The sequence below is a fragment of the Chionomys nivalis genome, chromosome 2 (genome assembly GCF_950005125.1).
Source record: "Chionomys nivalis chromosome 2, mChiNiv1.1, whole genome shotgun sequence".
Taxonomy (NCBI): Eukaryota; Metazoa; Chordata; class Mammalia; order Rodentia; family Cricetidae; genus Chionomys; species Chionomys nivalis.
The window spans coordinates 52,060,361-52,087,532 of NC_080087.1; the positions used below are offsets into that span (position 1 = coordinate 52,060,361).

Sequence of the window (27,172 nt, forward strand, 5' to 3'; positions counted from 1 at the left end):
TCCTCGGGGTGACACTGCTCCTTTCTCAACTGATTTGCTGTCAGTCATATAAAGTGAGTGCCTCTAAAGGGTTTTGTGCAATGTTCTCTACCTATTTCATAGCTTTGGACAGGTATTTTCATGTTACAATTCAATTCAAACATATAGGTCCCCTTTCAAAGAAACTGCTGAAGATGATCAGCGATTGCCAAATTTAGATATCAAATATTACAGTTTAAAATCTTTTATTGCTATTAATTACAATATGTTTTAAAGTTACCTTTGCCCTTCCTCTTCATGAGTAGTTTTTCCCCTCTTTATTATTAAATTAGTTAAGTCCTTAGCAGGAGAAATAAAATCATCTTTCCTTTCCTTTTTTGTCATGATTGTTTACAACCAATACTATTTGAAGTACTCGGTCCCTTGAGACATGCTTCTCAGGAAAAAGAAAGATATTTGCCAGTGAATTGTGCTAAAATTCAATGAGACAGGAAACAATAATGGGGAGGAAACTATTGTTTACCTATAGCTGACTTGGCTGCAGTGTGTTAACTGTGGTAAGAATAATAGCTCTGGACTCTCCTAAGTTACCCTAGGCTACTTACACATGATCTTTCCTCAATTAATAAAATAGAAGCAGGCATTGTTGCTCATGTAAAATATTTTCCAATAGATATTGCTAAGCATTTAATGAGGGGAATTACGGGCAGAGTGTTCAGTGACTAGTCACAGCAGGTACTGGGTCCTGGTTTCTACATGAAACCGGATCTCAGGCTTAATGTTGGAAGTGGCTCTCTCTGATATCTTTGTGAGGAGACTATGCTTGGTGTTTGGAAGAGATGCTGCCTTCTCTATTCTCACCATTTTGCAGACGTACACAGATGTTTTTGAATGAATAACTTTTCTCCTCGCTGAATTTGCACTCATTCAAGAAGTCTTTCTAGAGACATGAGCGTACACAATAAGCATGGCTGAGCTGGGGCATTATTTCAAACAAGGAAGGATTATGACTAGCAGTGGGGTGTTTGTTCCTACTCTGGGTGAAGGGAACTGAAGAGCAGTAGCTTTCTTAGGAAAGCAGATTTGTCCCCAAAGTAGATAATCAGCCAACAAAGAGCCCTTGACTCAAGAGTCACATGATACATTAAAGTATCTAACTTTGTTTTCTGCCTAAATCTTGCCATTATTTTTAACCCACATGTCATTTGGATGACTCAACTCCACAGAACTGACGCTATCTCTAATCTTCTGATTGCCTATCAGAGTTCTTAGAGAAAGTCATGAATCTGCAGTGGCTCTCATTTCTAGTCCTGTCTTCCTGTGCACTTCTCTGGAGCAGTGCCAGACCTCAATACATCATTAGCATTCACTTATGAATAAATGCAAATCTTCCTGTTGCCTCAAAAGAGCAAACTTAAATTCATAGAACAGTGTTTTGCTTCCTCATTTCCTCATTCCTATGTTTTTCTAATCTCGGCAACAGTAACATCTCTTAATAATGCAATTATATGCAAATGAAGAAGTTAACAAAAATGATTATTTAGGTTCTCTTTTAGAGGAAAAAAAATGAAACTTCTTATGGAAATTTTAGTTGGGGAGAATTTTCTTTGAATCTCCTGGAATATCTTGGCAGGATGCTTTTTTTTAAATGGCAGTGGCCTTTATTCATGAACTAAACAAATCTTTCTAGTGAAATACACTATTTATTTGTGGATAGAGTACTTGCTCAAAATGACCAGCATGTTTAGCAATATAATATGACCTGTAATACACTAGAGTGTGTCACAGAAATTGTATAAGTACTTAGATATTTTTATATGTTGTAAATGCAACATAAAACGTTTCTCTGCACTACTTTAATAGTTTAGTGTTGTAACTGAGTAGTTATTGTTTGGTAGTAGAACTGCATTTTAAGAAAAAGTGAGTGGTATGGAGACAGACAAAATAAGAAAGAGAATTAATTGTTCAAATCACAGGGGTTTACCTTCATTCAAGCCCTGTCTCCTCTCTTATTTAGGGTGGCAAAATAGAGGAAAGTATAAGACAGAATGACTGGCTAACTTTGCATTATGGACTGGAATAATGCTATTCAGAATAGCAGGATACTTAGATTTTTTTCCTTCAACTTAATATGAATTCTTTTTTTAATTTTTTTTAATATGAATTCTTTAAAGCAAGCAAAGCTGTACTTTTTTTCCCGGAGTCCAATTATTTGTTGACAAATTTTTCTTTCTCTGTAATCCAAATTTGTTTCTGAGAACTGTGATGCAATCCTTACTTCTCTATCTGAAGCACAATTAAAGCAAGATATTAATGACTACACTTTAAGTCACCGATCAAATGTACTTCAAAATAGCTAACTTATCAATTGTTAGAAAAATTACGTTTGGAAATCCTTCTAGCTTATATACAGATAAGGATACATCACCTTTCTAAATCTTATATGCAATGTTCATTATCTGCCTTATTATTTATTAATCTTTTCTACAATGGACTATTTTCCATTATTTTGAAATTTTTCATGAAAGAAAGCTCTGTCTGTATTTAGAAGTGTTTGAAAAGTTGTTTTTATCAAGTATTAAAGATAAATATATGTATACATACACATGTGCGTGTGTGTGTAAAATATATTGGTCTTTGTTTCTGTGTACAGCTCTATGTTGTAATAACTGACTACAGGAAGATCATCCCTTTGTGACATGGAATTTGTGACATGAGCCTCATATTCAGAGTGATACTTACAAATATCTCTCAAGTTTGGTATAAGAATTTTGGAGTGATAAACTTTTATGAACAATTTGATTAAGAAATACTTATAATGGCCATGAGTGTGTGGCTAGTTAGTACTTTTCAAAATTCTCTACTAAAAAATAACTCATTTATTTCTGCAGCCTCTCTGTCATGCCCCATCTTGCATAGGGGAAATACATATTGTTACTATGCCCATTTTAGAGATGAGGAAATTGAGGCTTTGTCTCCTTAAATGACAGCCAAATCGTTATGGGGAAGCTGACATTTAATTCGGGCAGCCTCCTATACTATTTCACTGCTTTTGAATATTTTTTAAAGTTAAAGCAATTATGTGCTTGTTAGTTTTTGTTAACTTTACATGAACTAGAGTCACCTAAGAAGAAGAAAGCTAAGTTGAAGAATTGTTTCCATTTATTTGGTCTGTGTACATGTCTGTGGGTTATTGTCTTGAATAATGATAGCTATGGCAGGACCCAGTTCACAAGGGTGGTGCTAAGCCTGGTCGGGTGTTCCTAAGCAAGCCAGTAAGCAGCTTTACTCCATGATCTCTGCTTCATTTACAAAGGTTTTAACTTAGAGTAAATTCTTCAGAAACTCACTAGGAAAGGGTTTGTAATGGAACAGTGACATAGCCTGAACCCGAGCAGGGCTGGAGTATGGTACTGCACCTTAATGTAGTTTTTAATGGACTCAATCATTTCCTAAGGTTCAGCTACTTGAAAATTAGGTAACTTTAAGAACTGATGCTACACTTAAGCAGTTTTAATAGCATAGATGATCAGATACTGAATGTTTTATGCTTCCCATAATATTCTTATAATGTGAACTTTTTGCACTAAGGTCAATGATATGTGTTACTATAGGGTTCATGCCAAAGAAATCTGAGTTTTATAAAATGTATGAGATGGAACTTCACCTTGTCAACATCAGCTCTATACAGTAGGCATCCTATTACTGTCTGCTACATGAACTGAAGCAGGATATTCCTCAAATTGCTTGTCCAAAGACAAAACAAAATTAAAAACCTTTCAAACATTTTTATACTTACATTGGGCATTTTGTAATCATAATACCATTCAATGTTTAAGAGACACTTTCTGATTCATGTTGGTCTCAATTATCATCTATGAATCATATCTGAAGCCATGTAGAATAATAATCTTTGTGAAATGGAGTGGTTGAACAAAATAAAGGAGTGTAAGGAGTGTGGAAAAATAAATTGATCCAACCACTTGCATATAAATATAGGGGAGAGTGCCTACAATTATGCCCTTTATTTTAGTAAGACATAAAAGACAAGATTAACATCAAAGAGCAGGATCTCTAAAGTGCTAATGAGGAAGCACACCATCCTATCATAAATAGTAGTGATCACGCTATTTGAGGATAGTTTGGGGAACTGTTTGCAAACCTATTAAAATGTCACTGTGATGCTTTCCAGCATAGCTAGCTCACTTAAGCCATTGAAGAAACTTACATTGGCATTTATCATAGTGTAAGTACTGTCTCAGGCAGGACTGGGTGAGCTGGTCTCTACTTCACTGCTGCTTCTCTGTGACCCCTTGGAGCACACTGATTAGACATTCTAATTCTTACTAATTTTAGATGTTATGTGATAAAAGAAATGCCATTTGCATTATTTTTTTTATAATAATCTATACAAGATACCTAGCATTAGTGCATCAAATATGTGTCAGTGGTTGATTCTGCTGATAGCATCATGATCTTTAACATCACTGTGGCAGCATCAGGAGAGTTAAACGAAATAGCCATGTGCTGCATGCTGAATCATGGTTTCTAGTCTATAAAACACATATTCTAGGTATTCTCTTAGTCCTGAGGGAAGAACACAAAGAAAGACGTTTCAAAACTTGAGTTTGATTACTAGACTGAAAAGCCCATATCTACCATAGAATGTAAGAGATTTAGAGTAGAACTCAATGACAGAGCATTTGCCCAGCATTCTCAAGGCTTTAGGTTCTACCCTAAGAACCAGCAAAAAGGGGGGCACGGATATTGAACTTGAGAGAAGGCTCAAAAGTTCATGGGACAGCTAATTCACATACTTTATGTTTGTTTATTTGTTTTTCAAGAAAGAGTTTCTCTGTGTAGCTTTGAAGCCTGTCCTGGAACTAGCTCTGTTCCAGCCTCGAACTGACAGAGATCCTCCTGCCTCTGCGTCTCAAGTGCTGGAATTAGAAGCATGCACCATCACTGCCCGGCATTCACATTCTTTTTAAAGTCTGCCTATAGCTCTTTTGTTGTGTTTTGATTTGTTTATTTTTGTGTGTCACTATGGAGATCTAGTATCTCTGGCCTGTGACTCATTACGCAGACCAAGCTGGCCTCCAATGTCAAACCATCCCTCTGTATTTGTCTCCCAAGTGCTGTTCAGACATGCACCAAAATGCCCAACCTGAAATCCTGCTGGGCCTGTTCTGACAGTACGTGTCCTCTGACATAGGTTCAGGGAAGGGGGGGGGGGAATAAGGTGTTATTAAAGCCATCAAAATATTTGTTACTCTCTTTATATTAAATATCAACTAAAAGTTGTGGGAGACACAGACATTCTTCCGACTCTTTCAATTTACAGTGTATAGAGAGAATTTGTTGTATAAAAAGGAAAAGCTGTGTCTGGGTTGTCATTAAGCAGGTTACTTCTTTTAAAGGTTTAATTTAGTTCCTAGATTTCTCTTTTTTCGTAACAATTTAATACAGAAGCTCCACCTACCATCCACATTTAAAGCTGATACAGCTTAGCTACTCATGTTTTTCTGTGTAATTTTTATTTAATGAAACAATAAATGATGCTGCCTCACATTTAATCAATATTTCCAAAATCTACCCCTCCTCTCTTTATTTCCCTGTGCCTTTCTTGCCACATCCCTTCAACTTAAAAAGTTTCATTGAGATGAAAGTTCATGCCTTGGGTTGTCATGCTCACTCTTCTCTCATGTGTATATAATAGCTACTTAAGCTGCCATTGGCCATGCTGTAGGAGCAGCAAGTTGTAGATGAAGTTCCCTGTGTCAGCCCAGCAGAAGGGAATCCTCTGATAGAACAATCTCATTTAGGCAGGGTCATGGGACTGCAGATGCTGCAATGACTTTTGCTTCTGCTGGGCCTTTGCATGTTCGCTGCAATTCTCTTTCTCTGGTATCTAGCATGGTGTGCATGGACATGTGTGGAGCTTGACTGCCTCTAATATAATGTGTTTGTCTCTTGGAAACATCCCATTCTACTGGGCATTTTTACCTGTGAATTGTCAAGAAGATGACTCCTCCCTAAGTTGTACTGTCTAATTTGATAATGATAATGATAGACTATACAGAGTTTTGATGAATAAAAAAAAAATACAAAGATATGTTTCACAGTCATGGTCTGTGGGTCTCTTCTAAGGAGCTGCACGGCTTGTAGTTAAGTTAATGACTAACAATTGAGTCCTAATAGCCCAGATATGTAAAAGTCTTTTAACCTTAATATTGGGAGATGTGAGTGATGTGTCTTTAAGTGGCCAGGTGCTGCGAATGACAAGCATCTCTGTGAGTGACAAGGCTCTGTGATTGGTAAGTCTCTGTGATTGACAAGTCTGTGTCTGGAGTTCTTTTCCCAGGGGAACACCCAGCAAGCCTCTGGGTATCTCTTCTCTGATCATGGATTGTGCTTCTTTAGAGCAGGGTTTTGCTGGATTGTGACCTTCATCCATATGTCCATGCCATTTAGCGTGTCATATAAGGAGAGAGGGCTTCTTTCTGTGTCTCAGAATCCATGAGGCAGAGAACTGAGACACTTGGTGATGGGGGGAGCAGATGGAGCAGAGGCAGCAAGCAGGAGATTCAGGGCCTGAGAGACTTGTGGGTCATCAACATGGAGATGTATGGTTAAAAGACCATTTTGTTCTTTGTAAACAGTGGGTTCTACCCCACTGTTTCTGAATCTATACAAGATGTATGGTGTCGCCCTCACTCGCCGCCGATGGCCTGCTTCGCCTCGTGCGCTTCTGCCGCCGCCCCGCAGAAATGCTTCGACTAGCCACAGTCCTTTGCCAGATGAGACCAGTGTCCCGGGCACTGGCTCCTCATCTCACTCGGGCCTATGCCAAAGATGTAAAATTTGGTGCGGATACTTGAGCCTTAATGCTTCAAGGTGTAGACCTTTTAGCCGACGCTGTAGCTGTTACCATGGGGCCAAAAGGAAGAACGGTGATTATTGAACAGAGTTGGGGAAGTCCCAAAATAACGAAAGATGGAGTCACTGTTGCAAAGTCAATTGATTTAAAGGACAAATACAAAAATATCGGAGCTAAACTTGTTCAAGATGTTGCCAATAACACAAATGAAGAGGCTGGGGATGGCACTACCACAGCTACCGTTCTGGCACGTTCTATTGCCAAGGAGGGCTTTGAGAAGATCAGCAAAGGGGCCAACCCAGTAGAAATCTGGAGAGGTGTGATGTTGGCTGTTGTTGCTGTAATTGCTGAACTGTAAAAACAGTCTAAACCCGTGACAACCCCTGAAGAAATTGCTCAGGTTGCTACAATTTCTGCAAATGGAGACAAAGACATTGGAAACATTATTTCTGATGCGATGAAGAAGGTGGGAAGGAAGGGTGTCATCACAGTGAAGGATGGGAAAACCCTGAATGATGAGTTAGAAATTATTGAAGGCATGAAGTTTGACAGAGGATATATTTCCCCGTATTTTATTAACACATCGAAAGGTCAGAAATGTGAATTCCAAGACGCCTATGTTCTGTTTAGTGAAAAGAAGATTTCTAGTGTGCAGTCCATAGTGCCCGCTCTGGAAATCGCCAATGCTCATCGGAAGCCCTTGGTCATCATTGCTGAGGACGTTGATGGAGAAGCTCTAAGCACACTGGTCTTGAACAGGCTGAAAGTGGGTCTTCAGGTTGTGGCAGTCAAAGCGCCAGGGTTTGGGGACAACAGGAAGAACCAGCTTAAAGATATGGCTATTGCTACTGGTGGTGCGGTATTCGGAGAAGAGGGGTTGAATCTAAACCTTGAAGATGTTCAAGTTCACGACTTAGGAAAAGTTGGAGAGGTCATTGTCACTAAGGATGACGCCATGCTTTTGAAAGGAAAAGGTGACAAGGCTCAAATTGAGAAACGCATCCAGGAGATCACTGAGCAGCTCGACATCACCACTAGTGAATACGAAAAGGAGAAGCTGAACGAGCGTCTCGCAAAGCTCTCAGATGGAGTAGCTGTATTGAAGGTTGGAGGGACAAGCGATGTGGAGGTGAATGAGAAGAAAGACAGAGTTACAGACGCGCTCAATGCCACGCGAGCAGCTGAGGAAGAAGGCATCGTGCTAGGCGGGGGCTGCGCTCTGCTCCGCTGCATCCCAGTCTTGGATTCCCTAAAGCCTTCTAATGAGGATCAGAAAATAGGTATAGACATTATTAAAAGAGCACTCAAAATTCCCACCATGACCATTGCTAAGAATGCGGGTGTTGAAGGGTCTTTGATAGTTGAGAAGATTCTGCAGAGTTCCTCAGAAGTTGGGTATGATGCCATGCTCGGGGAATTTGTGAACATGGTGGAGAAGGGAATCATTGATCCAACAAAGGTCGTAAGAACTGGTTTACTGGATGCTGCTGGGGTGGCCTCCTTGCTAACGACAGCAGAAGCTGTAGTGACCGAAATTCCTAAAGAAGATAAGGACCCTGGAATGGGCGCAATGGGGGGAATGGGAGGGGGAATGGGAGGTGGCATGTTCTAATTCCTAGAATAGCGCTTTGCCCTTACCAATGAACTGTGACAGGAAGCTCAAGGCAGGTTCCTCACCGATACCTTCAGAGAAGCTCCTGAAGAAAATGAAAAGAAGGCTGGCTGATCACTATAACCATCAGTTACTGGTTCCCATTGACAATACATAATGGTTTACTGCTGTCATTGTCCATGCTTAGAGATAATTTATTTTGTATTTTTGAATAAAGACATTTGTACATTCCTGAAAAAAAAAAAGATGTATGGTGTCCACATAACATCTATATCTAACTCTTTAAAGAGAAACGAGGTGTTTCCTGTTGTCTTGATAGCTTTGCCAGGAGGACCAAAAATCTTAGTATTAGCTGTATTGTTATCTCCTGATTTTAGTTGGGTAGAATTTTATTTTTATTTTATTTTTTTTTAAATATTTATTTATTTATTATGTATACAATATTCTGTCAGTGTATGTGCCTGCAGGCCAGAAGAGGGCACCAGACCTCATTACAGATGGTTGTGAGCCACCATGTGGTTGCCGGGAATTGAACTCAGGACCTTTGGAAGAGCAGGTAGTGCTCTTAACCACTGAGCCATCTCTCCAGCCCCCTTGGGTAGAATTTTAAATCAGATGTTTATCTTAGTGTCTTACCCTATCCACGTTGAAATGGATTAGTAGAGACACTCAGGTTACAGTGGCTGTGTCTAGTTTCAGAACTTTGAAATTCTTCAAAATAATGGACTTCTCATTCTATACACCAACAAAGGGCTTGAGAAACTTTGTGATGTATTACTTTCTTAATGTTATGTGTTCTTAAGTACTCCATTATTTTGTTCTTGTCTGGTTGGCAAAGCCATTTACCTAAACAACCAAGGGCAGGGAGAAACAAAATAGTGACAAAGATTATATGAGGAAACAGGCACACACCTGTATTCCTCCTCCTGCTGACCACACTGCTGTGTCCTAGAGACACAAGCACCCTGCCTCCTGAGCTCACATTATCTTCCTAGCACTAGCTACCACTTTAGTTCAAGCCATTGAGTGGTCTCACCTGAATCTTGACAACTGTTCCATCAGTCTTGAGTCTCCCTCCTTTTCAGGGCTTCTTAAATGCTTCTAAAGATAAACCTGGCCTCAGAATCTCTCTATTCATCCTTGCAGCATCCCCTGCCTTAAGGGTCAAATTCAAACTTATTCTATATCCTTATTATTTCCTCCTTACTTTTTCAATGACACAGTCTTGGATTCATCTGTCACTCTTCCAGTGAATGTCACAACAATGGTGAGTTTGTTTCCAAAAAGCAATGGGCCATGTTCCTTCAGCATCCCTTCTTTTTGTACACACAAGTGTCAATGTTCATTGCTCTTCTAACATTTTACCTTCCTCACCATCTATCTTCATTTTATTACCTGTGTCTTTCTTTGATGCTCATTCTGAAACAAGAATTTATTAGATTTCTGATCATTTGCTATAGTATTGATCACATTCTGTGGAGCTGGGGTTGTTTCAGATTTCTCTACCGCATGTTCATATACAAACACTTTCCCCTCAAATGTATCCAATGTATCCATAGTAGCTGGAATAAATAAAGTGCTAGTCCTATTTTTTATTAAAAATAACCATAATATTCCTTCATCTGCCTAACATTGATATTCCTTTTTCTTACTTGATAAATTCTTTGATTCATTCTAGAGTCCATTTGTTGGATGACTGCTATATGCTATGGAGTGTGCTTGATGTTGGAGACATGGGGACTTAATTCTTCTCTTGGGAAACCTATAGGCTTGATGGTAAAATTAATCAGCAAAGAAACAAGTACCTGTTTACATACTAAATAATGAGAAGAAATGCAGAAAAGGGTGTGGGAAGACTAGTAGAAAAGTCTTCTCTCTGACCTCTCTGGTCAGCCCTCTCTTCAGCCTCTCCCAATAATCCTTTTCTCTGGTAAGTTCAAGTGTGTGCAGTGAGCATCCATCAATCAAGATAATTTATTAATTTTAAGTGTAAATTTGGAACTTTCTTTCTCTAAAAATGATGTAAAAATTGTGTATTTTTATTTCATAGCTTCAAGATTAAGAAAGTTTCAGATGGTCCCATGAACTCAATTTTGTGATTTTTCTTTTAAAAGTTTTTTAACTATATATTATAACCACATTGCATATTTAAGTTCTTTTTTCTTATAGAGCAGGAGACATATTTAACAAAGTACTAATTACTTAATAATTCTGAAAAATCTATGAATATTTGAGGTGAATCTGAAAATAAATTATTTTACTATGACAAAATAGAACACTTAATAAGACCAAAAGATAGGCCAATGACATACGATAATCCCCTTACAGATGCTTATCTTCTACACAAGAAATGTCAGCCTGTTGGTAAATATACTTCATAGTAAACATGCAGAAACAAGGCTTTTAGATGTGTATGGCCATTCCCTAGTAAGTAGCCACAAATATAATAAGCAAACAAACTAAATAAAGCAATTAAAATTAAAACACTCTTAGATCCTCACAATAAGAATTCCAAAGTAAAATTTAAAGTGAAAGCGGGCAGGATTTACTCAGTTCTTTCATACTCATTTTCTCCCAGTCTTAAAACATAAAATGAAATTCTCATATCTGAATAAGTAATAATATTTGTTAATGATTTTAATGTATTTACAAGGGAATTATTTAGCGCTGTATTTAACTGTGTGTTCTTGCTTCTGATTTTGGAAAGGAAATATCAAATATGTCAATTAAATATTTATTCAGGTGATGGATGACCTATCTGAAATCTTTACATTTCAGATATTTTCCAATTTTGGATTATTATTTGTTTGTATACATTGGGAATGGGAGCAAGAATAAGCAGAAAATTCACTAATGTTTCACGTGCACTCTATTTCTCCTTTCAGTTTTATATACTACTTTAGCACACTTGTGTTTTAATTGATGTGTAAGATAAGACCATATGGGGAACTTTCATTTGCAGCATCATATCATCTCTGAAGAGCTTGTACATTTTGAAGCACTATAGATTCAAAGCTGAAATTTCTCAGGTTTTAATCTACATATTATTTTAAATATGTCAGTATGTTTAGAGTATAGTATACTTGAGATATTTTTGAACGTAAAATTATGTTTTCTATGTCTTTGAAGGGATTTTTTTATTTAATTTGTATGTGTGGTTACTTACTAGGGAATGGCCATACACATCTAAAAGCCTTGTTTCTGCATGTTTACTATGAAGTATGTTAACCAACAGGCTGCCATTTCTTGTGTAGTAGATGAGCATCTGTAAGGGGATTATCGTATGTCATTGGCCTATCTTTTGGTCTTTTGAGTTTTCTATTTTGTTCACAGTAAAATACTTTATTTTCAGATTCACCTCAAATATTCATAGATTTTTCAGAATTATTAAATACTTAGTACTTTGCTAAATATGTCTCCTGTTCTATAACCAAAAAAAAAAAAAGAACTTAAATAGGTGATATGGTTATAATATACAGTTAAAAGACTTTTAAAAAGAAAAATCTCAAAAAATAAGTTTATGGAACCTTCTTAAACTTTCTTAATCTTGAAGGTATAAAATAAAAATAAAATAACACAATCCTTTGTAGATCATTTCTAGAGAAACAAAGTTCTAAATTTATCCTTAAAATTAATAAATCATCTTGATAGCTCACCATACATACTTAAACTTATCAGAGAAAAGGATTGTTGGGAGAGGCCGAAGAGAGGGCTGACCAGAGGGGTCAGAGAGAAGACTGCTCTCCCAGTCCTCTCTCATCCAACTCTTCGTTTTTTCTTCTCATCATTTAGTATGTAAACAGGTACCTGTTTCTCCCTGTGCCAGAATGAGCAGAGTGCATGCGTGTGGAGGTCAGAGGATCTGTAGGACATTAGGTGTCTCATTTCAGCTTGTGCATCCCAGGGATTAGATGCAGCTTATCATCCTTGGCAGTAAGTGCCTTTACCTGCTGAGCCATCCTGTTGGACAAACAACCGTATTCTGTTTTAAAAGGTTGCTTAACCAGGTGTTGCATATTCTTGAGTGTGTGTGTGTGTGTGTGTGTGTGTGTGTGGAGAGAAAGAGCAAAGTAGTAGTAGTTATATACAATATGCACATACGATTATTTGATAGTAAAACCTATTACATATGATTGCTGTGAGCTAATTAAAATGCATCAAAATATTGAAATCTTGGAAAGTTGTACAAAAGGCTTTTTGTATGTTTTAAGGAGAAGACCATGTATGTATGTTTTTATGAAGATGCTTGAAACTGGAAATATGCTGAAAAAAATGCCATAAAGTTTCTAAAGTGACTATGATCATGTTGCATCCTGACTTCTAGCAGTGTTCTATAAAGTGAGACCAGTCCTGGAATCCTGGCCAGGGTGGTCTTGGGCAGATATCCTGAGAATGCCCCTGATACAGTCTCAATGCCAGGCCTCATGAGATCTAAAGCAAGCTCAAAGAGAAACAGTTTTCAATGCATTGAGAGAAACTGAAAGGGAATTTCATGGTTCCCCACATTGGACAAGGGATCCAGTGTAGGAAAATGCAGAAAAGGTACATGATGGTCTCTGTGACTGGGGGACCTGGGGGACCTGTTGACACTCATGTGTAAAACAAAATCTATGTTCATCATAGGTTCTGAATCGTGTCTTTGGCTCAACTACCTAAAATCTTGCTAAAGTGCTTACCACACATTAACTGATGTTAACAACTCAAAACTTATCAACTGACCACTGATCAACTATAATATGCCAGAATCACAATCAACTGATTTAAAAGATGGACTTCAGTAGACATCAGCCTCTCTAGAGACTCAGTGGGCTAGGAGAGAGAATCCATTAAAATAAAAGTTAAAATAAAAAACCTACTAAAGGCTCCACCTACTATCTACCTTTATCTTTTGGAATTTTCTCTTTGAACAAACCATTTCTGAAGGCCCTCAGTGACTCTTCATTTTCTTCTATTACTATTATTATTACTATTTTCAGAAATGAGAACATTAAGAAAAAACTCGAGTTTTCTCAGAGGACAACATGGAACAATGGTCCATTTATGCCATTCTCATTGGATTACGGATACTATATAAGTTAGTGACTTTTATCTATATATCTTTATATGCACTTGTGTAACTTTATTTTACTTTTCATTGTTCCTCTGGAAAGATCTTCTTTCCCTGATATGAATACATATTTATAAAAACATATATATATATATATATATATATATATATATATAATGTATATGTGACATGGCATATTCAGAAGAGTAGCTGCCAAATTTGAGGGCAACTCTACAAGATAATTAATAACTAGTGTCATGGGATCCTATTGGAATGTTGAGTAGGCAACAGATGGTGAGAGAATAATGATGCAGTTGGGATGCTCTGAGGGTGTCAGAAGTCTTCTATCCCCGGCGGAGTGAAGCTATTATATGGCAAGCTTCCCTCATACTGTACTTCTTGTTGAGCTTATTTTTCTTCTTGATCCTTCTACCAGTCCATCACACAACCCCTTTGGACTCCAACTTCCACCCTCCATTCCCACCACATTCATTTGCCATGTCAAGGACGTGCATCCCTTTGACCCTGGACAGGATGCCAGCATCTGTGGCTGTCACAGTACCTAGCTCATGCAGTAAGTCAGGCTCCACTTATTTTGTCCTGACCTTGTTTAAGTATCACAGATGCAGATCTCTTGATATCACACACAAAGATCATGAAAGTATTTTTTCTTTCAAATTCAGAAGCTTAAACTGATTACTCCCAAGAACCTGACTGAGTATAAGAGGAAATATATACAGAGAAAAGTTACTACTCTTCCTTCCAAAAAGGATTTCCTTTGCTTCTAACCAAGTTTGCCAGGAACTAGAAGGTATATGTACATTGGTGGACATTCCAATGATTTCACTTGTTGCCTTTCTTACAGATTTGCCCCCATCTACACCCTGCTGTCCCTTCATGCCATGCGAATGTTATGGTAGTGTTAAGAAACTGCTAAGACCTTGGGTATTACACAGGAGGGTAAGAGTATAGAGAGTTGAAATTTTAAAGTAAAGACAGTTTTAACCAACCACTGCCTGTGCTAAGAACAAGCGGAGCAGCAGTCCAGTAAACACGTCATCGGAATAAAAAGTCCTCATCGGTCGTTTCTTAAAAAGTGAGTTGATAATCTGAGGAAGTAAGCAGTCACCTTGCCTATCCCACCCTCTCAATATCAGGCCCTCTTTTATCATTTAAAGTAGAGCAACCAAAAATAGATTATACTGACAAGGAATAATTACTGACAGCTGCATTTAATTAGCAAAGCAGATTCCTGCTCATGACAATAAAGTATTATTACATGTTTAGCTCTAGCAGTGAGAGGTGACTTTGCTAACATAAATGGAAGACCTGCTTTTCCTATTTAAAATCGTGCACGCACACAGTCTGGCTGGGATTGAGCCTGTGCTGCGTGGGAGTGTCTATGGCTTTACAGAGAGAGAGAAAAACAGTAGCTGAGAAGTGTTGTTCCTTTCCTTTTCCTTTCTTTGGGGAAACAGATTGTACGAGAATAAAAAGGAGTTCAAAGCCAGATATTGGCTCTCACTCTGGAGTTGTATGTCACTGTTTTTATGTTTATGTGTGTGGGAGTGGAAGCATGAAGGTATTTGGATATCAGAGATAGAAACAACACTTGGCCATTTGTAAGCTTTTAATTCTTCGTCTCCCCCGCCCCGTGCCTTCTTGCCTCTCTTCTACTCTCTTTCTCCTCAGTCTCTTTCTCCTTTTCTTTTAATCTTACAGATATTTCTTGTTCACAGAGTATTTTGAAAGCACATATGATCGAATTTAGAATTTGTATACACTCTAAAACCTAAAATTGAATGCACTATCTATTTATTTGACTTGCTGTCTCCTTCTCTTGTAAGTCCATTAGTCAGCACTCCCTTTGTTACCAAGGGTGAACCTACATCACTGGGACCTGAAACATTGCAATTTGTACTTGATATTTGGCAGTAGTGCTTCTTACAGTATGGCATTATTAGCTCTCCATGAATGAATGGGTGTGGCTGCTTTAAAAATGGCTATCAAGATGACAGAAAGAATCCTACCATTCATCTATATGATTTCAATTATATTTACCATTTAAAAATGTTCCTCACAGATGTCTGGAGTGGCATTTGTGAAGCTGATATAGTATGTTTTCATGGTACTGTCAAGTTATATGGATAGTATTTGTTTTTCAAATTGTAAAAATAGCCTGAGTCTAAAATACTTCCATCTTGTAATTTGCCATTATAAATGCTATAGTCATGAAGTCAACTCTTGTATTTATGGCAAAAACAGGCAAGATGAATGTGACCAAATAAGCAGGACTCATAGGGACTGGAAGAGACTAGAGTGGCAATCATGGAGCCTGTATGGGTCTGTACAAGTCCTTTGTATACATGCTGTGATTGTTTAGCTTGTGAATTTTGTGGGACTCCTAACAGTGGGAGTGAGGGTTATCTGACTCTTTCCCTTGCTCTTGGGACCCTTTTCCTCCTCCTGGATTGTCTTGTCCAGCCTTGATCAGAGGATCTGTGCCTAGACTTATTGCATCTTGCTATGCCGTATTTGGTTAATATCCCAGGGAGGCCTTCCTTTTTTTTCTGATAGGAAATGGGGAAGGAGTAGATCTGGGGAAGAGGGTAAGTTGGAGGGGGGACTAGGAGAAGAGCAGAAGGTAAGGCTGTGGTTGGAATGTATCGTATGACAGAATAAATAAATAAATAAATAAAACCCTAAAATGGTCCTCAAAAGAACTGAGCATCAAACTCTTCAGCCCTTTGCCTTTCTTCTTTTTTTTCACCCCCACTCACCCTCTATTGTACATAAACTACAGAGCAAGGAAGATGTTAGCAAGGGCTGTGGGGAGAAAAGCAAAATCATCCCCTGGAGGCTGTGTCCAGGGCGATACCCACTCATTAGTACACTGTGACCTCTTTACAACTGCAGTCTGAGACAAAATGAATGTGTGCAACTGAAAGAATATGCTATATATGTTGTAAAGCATAAACCCTTCCCTTGAAGGGCAACATTTAATGAGCCTTCCTGTAAATTAGGAGATCTTACTAAAAGATACTTCTATGACATGGCAGTTGTGTGGATATTAAGTAGTACCACCTTAATATGTATTTAGTCAGGACAGTTTGAGCCCTTTGAATATTAATGCACGAAGCTTCACTAGTGCTCCAAATGAGAGACCCTTCATAGTATTCTGATATTTATATTGTAAAGCAAAGTTTTGTTCCAATTTTGTGATTTAGGAACCAAGTGAGAATGGCAGTTCTTCACTAAAGAGTTTTTCTTTTTTTCTTTTTTTATTGAGCTCTACATTTTTCTCTGCTCCCTTCCCTGCCTCTCCCCTCCCCTTCAACTCTTTCTCAAGGTCCCCATGATCCAAATTTACTCAGGAGATCTTGTCTTTTTCTACTTCCCATGTAGATTATGTCTATGTATGTCTCTCTTAGGGTCCTCATTGTTGTCTAGGTTCTCTGGGATTGTGATTTGTGGGCTGGTTTTCTTTGCTTTATGGTTAAAACCACTTATGAGTGAGTACAGGTGATAATTGTCTTTCTGGGTCTGGGTTACCTCACTCAAAATTTAACTTCATTTTATATTCCATCCAAAGTTCACCCCCCAAACTCTTCCTCCCCCACCCACCCCAACTTCCCCCCAGCCTAAATCCCATCCACTTCTCCCAAAGGGTAAGGGTTCCCATGGGAAATAAACAAAGTCTGGCACATTACTTTGGGGCAGGGCCAAGCTCCTCCCCCTGCATTATGACTGAGAATGGCATCCCACCATAGGGAATGGGCTCCAACAAGCTAGCTCATGCACCAGGGATGGATCCGGGTCCTACCAGCAGGTGTTTCACAGATAGTCTAAGCTTCCCCACTGTCTCCCACTTATGGAGGGCCTAGTTTGGTCCCATGGAGGATCCATAGCTGTTATTATAGGGTTCATGAATTTCCATGAGCTTGGTTCAACTGTCTGTAGATTTCTCCATCATGATCTTGACCTCCCTTGCTCATATATTTCTTCCTCCCGCTTTTTAATTGGATTCCCAGAGCTTGACCCGGTGCTTGGTTGTGGATCTCTGCAACTGGTTCCGTGAGCTGCTGAATGAAGGCTCTATGATTATAGTTGGGACAGTCACCAATATGATTACAGAGGAAGACTGGTTTGTGCTCCCTCTCCACTATTGCTAGGAATCTTAGCTGGGGTCATCCTTGTGAATTCCTAGGAATTTTCAAAAGGTTGGAATCAATCTTCCTTAAGACACAGTGATACCACGCCTGGTCATATATCCAAAAGATAATCAGTCATACCACAATGGCACTTGTTCAGAAATGTTTATAGTAACATTATTCATAATATCCACAACCTGGAAACAACCTAGATTTCCTCAACTGAAGGATGGATAAAGAAGATGTAGTACATTTACACAATGAAGTATTATTTGGCTATGAAAAACCATGACATCATGAAATTTTCAGACAAACAGATGTAACTGATTGAGGCAATTCAGACCTAGAAAGACAAACATGGTATATATTTACTCATAAGTAGATACTAGATGTAAAGCAAAGAATAACCAGACCACAATCCACAGCTCCAGAGAAGCTAGGTAACAAGGAAGACCCTAAGAAGGACACATGGGTCACCCTGGAAAGGGGAATTAGATGAGATCTCCTAAGACAAGGGGGGGGGGGCAGTAAAGGAGGAGATGAGATGAGAACTTGAGGTAAAAGGATGGTTGAGGGGAAAGAGGGAAGAAGTGGGAGAGCAATGAAAGAGACATCTAGATAGAGGGAACCACTATGCTATTAGGGAAAACCCTGGTGCTAGAGAAATTTCCCAAAATCCACTATAGGTTTATAAGAGCCAAAGGCTTTTACTAAAATGTTTTTTTTTAAGTATTTTGATCCCTGAAATTGGGTATGTTAGACAACTCGGTGTTTCAACTACAAAACTTTCCAAAATTAGAGCTAAAATTGGAGACTACTACTCAACTGCTCTAATTACTGTGCTTTTCTGTGCTTGCTCATAAATTAGTACTTAGGGAAGAAGGCTCAGATGTTCATTTCTAGGAATGCCTTCGATTTTCATTCTGTTGTCATTTAGAGTGCTAGATTCGGGCATCAAGCAAATAATGACGGAGGGTCTACTGTGTGCAGTAGAGATGAGAAAAGCCGTTTTGTGTTTTCAGTGAGTCAAGTAAAATAAATAAATAAATCCTTACCTAAAATTTAATAAGGATTAATTTGGTATGTCTTTCAGTTTCATCATTTAAAGTGGAATTGGACTACAGATAGAAATTTTGTTCACCAAGTCTCCTTAGCACGTTAAACTATTTCTTGGCATATAGCAGGTCTTCAATAAGTATGAATGAAATCATGTGTGAGTTTTTATAGGAAAAGATCAAAGGAACAGAAAGAAGGTAGGAGAGAAAAGTAATGGAAAGGACTCTTGATGAGGGAAATTGACACAGTCAACATCAAATAGGATTAGTTAAATTAATTAAATATAGAGGACAATCACACCTTCATGAGAGTAGAACTGTTTTTTTTTTTTTTTTTTTTTGCCTTTTCCTGTCCTTTCTCTGTTTTTTTTATGGTTGGTTTTATGATTAGACTCTGAAGTTTCCCCCAAATCCATGATTTAAATGCTTTCCCTCACTGTGGGCCAATGTCTTGGCAAGTTGTGGATGTTTTGAGAGGTGTAGCCTGTCTAGTAAGAGAAGTGCATGGGAAGGGGCTTTAGAATTCTTAGCCCTGCTCTGAGCTTCCTGTTCCCTGTGGTTTTAGGAATCTCCAACACACATGTCTGATGCAGTGAATTCTTCCCTGCTTTTTCAGTAATGATGGACTGAACCACAGCTCTTCCTTACATGTTTTCCTCAGGTACCTTGGTCACAGGACAAGGAAAATGTAACTAAGGTTTTGATGGCTGTGTTGTTTGTCTTGAATCCATTTTATTGGTGATATAAAGAAACAGCATCTTGACAGGGAAATAGAATCAATAAGCAATTTGAACATTCCTATGCAGCAAGTCTTTGGGACATTCTTCTACCTCTAGTGACATTTCACACAAGCAGTTTTCATATTCAAGCCCATATTTTCTTTCGCTTCCTAATGAAACTATCTCCCTAGACTAACATGCCTTTGAAAGAAATTCTACATTAATCACGTTTATATCCTAACCTTTTTGAACCAATGACCCAATTTGAATCAACATTAGGCTAAACTATCTTTATTCTGTATTTAGAACTCCATCAGGCTTTGATGTGAATCTAGGCTCTTTTGTGATCTAAATAGGTTCTTTTTCTAACCATTTGAAAATTATGTCTGAGTATTTGCATCATCAGCAGAGATCACTGTGCCTGTATCACCCTTTAGAGTCTCAGCCTTAAGATAGATATGATACTGGGAAGGATGTGGGGATGTTCTGCAGATAGCAGTGTAGCAGTTCATTCACTGAGTCTGGAAGATTAAACAGACACATTCTGTTTTTAATTCCTACCATGAGCCAGGCCTACAGGTTTCTTAAGATTCTTAAGGTCTCCTTTCTCATGGCTATTGCCCTGGAACCAACCAAAGACATCATCTGATATTAGTACTTGATTGACCAGTTCTACAGCCTTAAAAGTTGTTCCATGGTTTATTGTCCCTAAAGTTTCTGAGACCACATAAGCACCTGGAGTCACTAGTCTTACTGACTAATGTATGTGAAAAAAAGTGGCTGTGGAGACTATTCACAGTTCATCCCTTTCCCACACCATTGTCTTTGGCTATACCTGTTGAGGGTCTGTCAGAAAATCATCGCATGGAGAGAGTATTCATAGGTTTTGCATTTTTTGACCTTTTTGACCAGTTGTTTCAAAAATCCAAGTAGACTTTGACTGGAAAAGGCAAGAACATTATGACAAGTCAATATCTGTCAAGTGGTACCTCAAATACACAAAAGAATTTACTCTAATGGAAGGTTATCTGCAAGTATTTTTAGTACTATGAACCCTAGCCCATAGATAATGAAATAATTTTGGGATCAAGGGCATTTATACTTTTTAAAACAGAGTCAGAACTATCAAGTTAACATTGTATCAAAACATTTTGAGGTCCAAGAATTTTTTTGCATTGCACTATGATTGAATCTCAAAGGCCATGTATAAATGACAAATAAAAGTGATGAGCTGAAAACAGATGCTTGCCCAAATCAGAAACTCCTCACCCCTTCAGGGCCAGCTTAGAGATGAGAGTTTTTAGAAAAGATATTAAAGGAAACACAGGTATAACTTTCTCACAGGGTACAGCTTAGCAGTTTCCTGGTTTTCTCATCCAGGCATTAAATTGGATGCCAATGAGACTTGACAGCCTGTTATCTAAAGAGCAACCAGAGTGGATAAGCATTTCTATGCAGTTAAATTTCATATGTGATGATGACCATAGTAGTACATAGCAACGCTGCTCTTGGATTCTTATTTGTTACATATTAACCCCTTTGCTCTTTTTCTCTTTGAGTTTCACACTCTTGGGTACTAAGAAAGAACAGGAAGAAGTCGGTCCCCTGTCCTATACTAAGAAGTCTTTGTTGACAGATTGAAACAGAACTGGAGTTGACCCTGGCTCAGCATCCTTCCAGAATTGCCCTCCCAATCTCTTCAGTTCTCAAGTTGAATTGCTTGTTTGTTGAAATGAACATGCAGCCAGCTTGGTTTACATAGGAAGACCCTGCCCAAAGAAAAACAGAAATCAACCGAGAACCTTTGATAATTTTACATTTTTTAAATTTCTGTTTATTGAGAGAGGAAGTAAAGTGCACTGAGCAACCACTGTGATGATATATCACATAGCCCTCTCTAGAAAATTGTGGGATGAGTTCTATGTCCTACTTTTCACAAGAAGAAATGACAGATTAATGAAATGGCTCAAAATTGAACAGTGGAGATTTGAACTCCTATCTTTTTTATTCCATAAATTCACAAACACTGCCACCAATTCCCTGCTTTACTATTGCCCACAATTAGGAATGTTATGAATTCCAGGAACAATAAGTATTCCTGCACATGGTCCTCACAAGCAGGTAAAAACCTTACCTATATTGCCCCAACCTACATTCTTGCTGATCACCCATAAAAGAATCCTTAATCCCTTAATTTGTCATTAAGCATGTTTCAGGCAGATTTATTCAATGCTCCTTTCCCAATCCCCGAAACAATTATGTTTTGCAATTTTCCCTTGTCACTTCTAGATAAAAAGCCTCCCTTTCATTGTTGTTCATGGTTCTTTATCTTGGTTGTTAGAAGGGAATGGGCTATATATTACATCATGACAAATGACCAGTTTCAATGCTCTTACCTCTCAAAAACATGTTTCTCCCCTCTCAGTCTATGAACATTACAACCAGAAGGCTCTGCCCCAACTTGTCTACATTCTAAGGCCAATGGTTGGTGCAACATTTAGCAGAAACACTGCCCATCCAGAGGCAAAAAGAATAAAAATGCCTGTCCCTATCAGATGCCCCTTAGAAACAGCACAAATCACATTTTAGGAACAAACTACATTTGAAGGTCCAACTCTGACACTGATGGTCAAGTAATTAAATGAAGTAGAATATTCAGGGACGTTCACCCTGTCTATACCACTATATATGCGTTCTTGCCACGTTGCAGTAGCGTACAAAGTCATTTTATTAGGCAAGCCAAGAAAGCCTTATGAGGAGGCAAGGAATGGTAGATGACAAGAGAAAAATGTGCTGCAAAGATTTCTTTCCAATGTCACTTTCATGACCTCCCCAGTAATGGCTTGCAGGATTCCTGTCCTGTCACAGAATGTTTCTTCACAGTTACTGCTTTGGTTGAAAAAAGATATTGCTCTTTATCAACAGGGATTTTATAGGCTGTTGACAGAGGTTTCCATCCCACCAGGTCCTGCAGTCGTTCAGTCCCAAAGAAGCACATAAAGGTCTACATTAATCATAAACTGATTGCCCTAATAGCTCAGGCTTCTTATTAACTCTTTTTTACATCTTATATTAGCCCAATATTCTTGTCTGCGTTAGCCATGTGGCTTGGTACCTTTCATCAGTGAGGCATTCTCATCTGGCTTCCTCTCTGTCTGGGTGACAACTGTAGACTGAGCTTTCCTCTTCCCAGAATTGTCCTGTTCTCATCACCCCATGTCTACTTCCTGCCTGACTGCTGGCCAATCAACATTTTATTAAACATAATACAAGTGACAGGATAAAAGACGATTGTTCCACAGCAAAAGGCTGCCCTCCTGACTTTTTTAATTCATAACTTAGAATTTGGGATTGCTTTCTCTGATGTCAGTTCTGGAGCTGATTTTTTAAGGGTTTTGTGTGAGCAAATGTAGATTATAACTATAAACAAAGTGCAAGGAAAAGGCAGGCCCAGCTGTCTCCTCCAAACTTGATTAGGGAAGGTTATGCAGACAAAATTTTTAGTATGGCCTTTAAAATTAAGGAAGGTTAAGTTGCTTTGAAGCACTCAGCTCAGCTATGGCAGGTTTATTTATTTTGAGGGTTGGAGTGAACCAAATTGGAAATATATCTACTTCCCAAAAACATGATAGGTAGCTACTTTTAAAACACATTTATTTTTCAGTCACCCAGGAAACACATTGCAGCAGAGAGAGATTTACTTGTCTTGTATTGGTGATAGAATTTCCAAACGTGCGAACAGTTCCATTGCTTGTATTAATGATACTAGAGCCTGTGAGCATTCTGCCTGCAAAGTCCTTTATGTTGTCTGGGCTGCATAAATGAAAATGTACTGTATGGTGCATTAATGTAACCCTCACAAAAGAGGCATGATGGGCAGTGGTCATATTAAAAAGGGACTTTTCCCTAAGTGTAATTTTAATAATTAATATGAGAGGACTGCTTGATCACATCACTGAGCTATTAAGTAACAAGAATATAGCAGACTGCCTAAGTTTCCTTTGCCTCCCATTAGCATGATACAGGCAGAAGCCATAGTCAGATAACTAGCCAAATGCCAAAGAGATGTACATATACGTCTGCTGTGTAATTTCCTCAGAACACTTTACACTGTGCCAAACCAAAGACTGTGCAGTACAGTTCATATAATATTATGCCAATACCCTATTGCTACCTTGTCACATATATCTGTAAACATCTTGACAGCCAGTGGACTTTCACTATCAGTAACACATAGCAACTACTGAATGCAATGGCACCAATGACTGGAAAGCAATCCCCAGGACCATCAGCTTGCAATCTACCAAGATACATGAACCTCAGAGCGACAGCTCAAACTGGAATGTGTTGAGCCCAAATACAAAGAGAGACAGTAGTTGAGAGGAGGAGCTGATATCTCTAAAAAGGTTACATGTGGAGGGCTGTGAAATAAATCCATAATGTCATCAATAAGGGAAAACCTAATAGAGAAAGAAAACAATTTCTTGTCATGTAGACTTAAGAAATAACAAACAGCTTCAGATGTTTAAAAGGCACTGACTCAAAGGTCAGGAATGTTTCAAACACTCTACTTGGTACTTGCATCTTATTTGTATACTGCTACTGGGTGCAGATATGGATGGGAGAGGGGCTCACAGAAGTTCAGTCAGTTGCCCAGTGTTTGAGTCAGCAAATGGATGCATCCAAAATTAGTTTAATCTATTAATTTCTTCAAAACAATATTTATTTTTCCCTTTGTAGGCACTGTTCTAGGTACTGAGAACAGTGTACAAAAGGAAAATTAAGTACTTTCCATACAGTCAAATACAATTAAAACATACTAAAATTATAAATCTTTGAGAGATAAAATGACTTGTAATATACAAAATTAAGATGTGCATGCTTGAAGAAGGAAACTAAAAAGAAATCCCACACTAGCTCAGATTTGAGTATAATAAAGGGTTATTTATTTAGGGGCAAACTCACAGATTGCAATCCTCTTCACAAATGGGGAAGAGAAACTGAATCAAAACACTGGAAGTGAGGCTAGACCTGTGCTTTACATTGGCATACATAGTATAAGAAGCCATGCCAAAGTGGGCGGGTAACTTAAAGGCTACTGGCTGTAGGATTTCCTATAGCACCACTCTTTTTGTTTAAATAAGAGAGTTTTAAGCCTAATACAAAATTATATACAATAAGAACAAATATCAGTTATAAAAATAAGAATTACAACCAGCATAAACAATATCAAGTAAGAAACAGGTGATAAATGTCTCAATAATTATCCTATTCTAAGGAGTTTAAGTCTTGTATTATAAATAACTTGACCAAGTCTCATGAGAGGATGTTGCAAGAGTGGGCCCATTTGTTCTTCCCGGCTGCCAGGCTAGCTTAGCCCCGAAATAACCACACAGAAATTGTATTAATTAAATTGCTGCTTAGCCTATTAACACTAGTTTCTTACTGGTTAATTCTTACATCTTAATTTAACCCATGTGGAAGTGGCTTACCAGGTAAAATTCTAACCAGCATCTGTCTCAGGTGGAGGATCCATGGCTTCTCTCTGACTCTGCTTTCTGCCTCCACCTACCTAAGTTCTGCCCTATCAGGCCGAAAGAGTTTTCTTTATTCATTAACCAATACAGGCAACACACAGAGGGGACTCCCACATCAAGAGGAAAGTAACTACAACTATCTAGTCTTCAACCCCATCAATTACCCAAGAAGGGAAATAATATTACTTGAGTGAGCAGGAAGTACAACCAAGCAACTTCCCAAATGTGCAACAAATGACAGAGACAACTGGCTACCTGGGCAATCACCAAAAGTCTCATTTGCAATGTGAGAGGAACCAACTTTGGTAAGGCCTAGAGTAACTGGCAGACCATTTTCAGAGGCAGGAAATTTTACAAAACCACCTTACCCTGTCTTAGTGGGACTTGACAGTCTTTTTTCTTATATCCTGTTTGTTCTCTCTGGACATCATGCATTTTGTCAGTGGTTGATGCATGGGCATTTCTCTGCCCAAAGGCCAGTTTTGACAAGAAGAAAACAAACTCCAAGTGGAGTGTCTTCAGTGCTCAACATTCTCTTGGGAATAGATTAGTGCTGCCAGGAGCAATCGTGTCTCATGTCAACAGAACCCTAATTAATTTAAATGCCATATTTTACAGCTCTTTGAAGTGGCTGAAGATTACTTATCTATGTAGAATACAATATTTATGTTTCTAAAGAACCTGATTAGCCTAACTATTAGTATGACAAACATGGATGACTAGTGACCTATAATTCTTAATACCTATATAACTTAAAGACTAAGATTCATATTAGAATATTATACAATTAACAACTGTGCAACAAATGAGGACAATAACTTCAAAATGCAGACAATGTATACGTATCTTGTTCAGAGGTAGAAATGTATATTACAATCCTAAAATTGTATCAATATATAAAATGTCTTAAGCATGCATGATTACAATATGACAAAATAACTTTGCATAGGTATACAAATATTGTAGATGAAAATAGGAACATATTAAATATAATTTAAATTTGTATCAATTTTAAAAAATCTAAACCAATGTAAATTGCCTATAAATAATAGCTCACAAGTATTCACTTTATTACTCACTATTATTATTTGTGTGAGGAAGCTCACACTATTATCACATTCAGTTTCCCTTTCTTTAAAGAGATCTTAGAGCTCACATGATTTCCCCCAACCCCTAACCCTATAACAATTATAATCAACTCTGAAATGATGTCTCTAACTCTAGGAAAAACTTTGTTGGAAGAGGGGACATCATCTTCTAGAATTACTTATAGCTGTCATAGGGGCAATGTTCTTTCTGTGGGATCCTGTGAAAGTAAAATGATGATTAAGTTCCAAGATTTCTATATGGTATAATTGCAAATAGTCTCTGAGTATTAGGTAGGGTTTTTCTGAGGTTCCTATTTGGAATTCTGTCCAGAACAATGTAAAAAAAAAAGTGCACCATTTCAGCTAACCAAGTTGGAATCATCTTAAGCAGCTAGTATCCAAAACAGGTCTTATAGTAGTACTATCAGCATTGTGATGTCATATCAACCAGGTGGAGTTGTTGTGGGGCCCCATCTTCTTCCTGAAAACTTCAAAGATTACTGCAGGAAAATTCATTGTTCATAGTGGAAAACTTAAACATCATTTATACAGACATATATTCAATGAAAGGCATGCTAGAGACAAAATATGTATGAAGAAAAGTAATTTTTTAAATTAATTTTTTCTTTCTGTTCCATACCATAGCTCCTGACATGAGACAGAAACTATGAATTTTATTTTAACAACATGCTTGGATTTAGAGAAGGACAGAGCCATTGTCCAACCCCAAAGCCAGCTCTATCTTCTGTTAAACAAGAGCTAATAAATGTGTGATTACTGAATCAGCCTTTTCTGAGCTCAAAGCAGTTGCCCATTGAAAACCTGAATAAGTATCAATGGTATGGTGTACATATTTTATTTTTCAAATTCTGTAAAGTAGAACACATCCATCTGCCAGATTTCATTACTCTGAGTACCCTTTGGTTTACTCTCTGCAGGTAGCAGTATTTGGTTATAGAAAGAGCAAGTAGGGCATCTCTTTATAATCTCCTTAGCTTGTTGCCATGTAATGAGAAACTCTTTCTTTAAACCTTTGCTATTGACATGCTGTTTCTTATGAAATTCAACACATTTCCAATCAGTAATTAATCAATTTCTGCATTA

The 27,172-nt window shown here is 38.0% G+C and overlaps 1 protein-coding gene and 1 pseudogene across 2 annotated transcripts in view; both read left to right on the forward strand.

The window, feature by feature from the left end:
• The window catches only part of Hs3st5 (heparan sulfate-glucosamine 3-sulfotransferase 5), a 271,736-nt gene that overhangs the window by 1,808 nt on the left and 242,756 nt on the right, over positions 1-27,172 (forward strand). The window lies entirely within an intron of this gene.
• Positions 6,750-8,648, forward strand: LOC130869627 (60 kDa heat shock protein, mitochondrial-like; annotated as a pseudogene).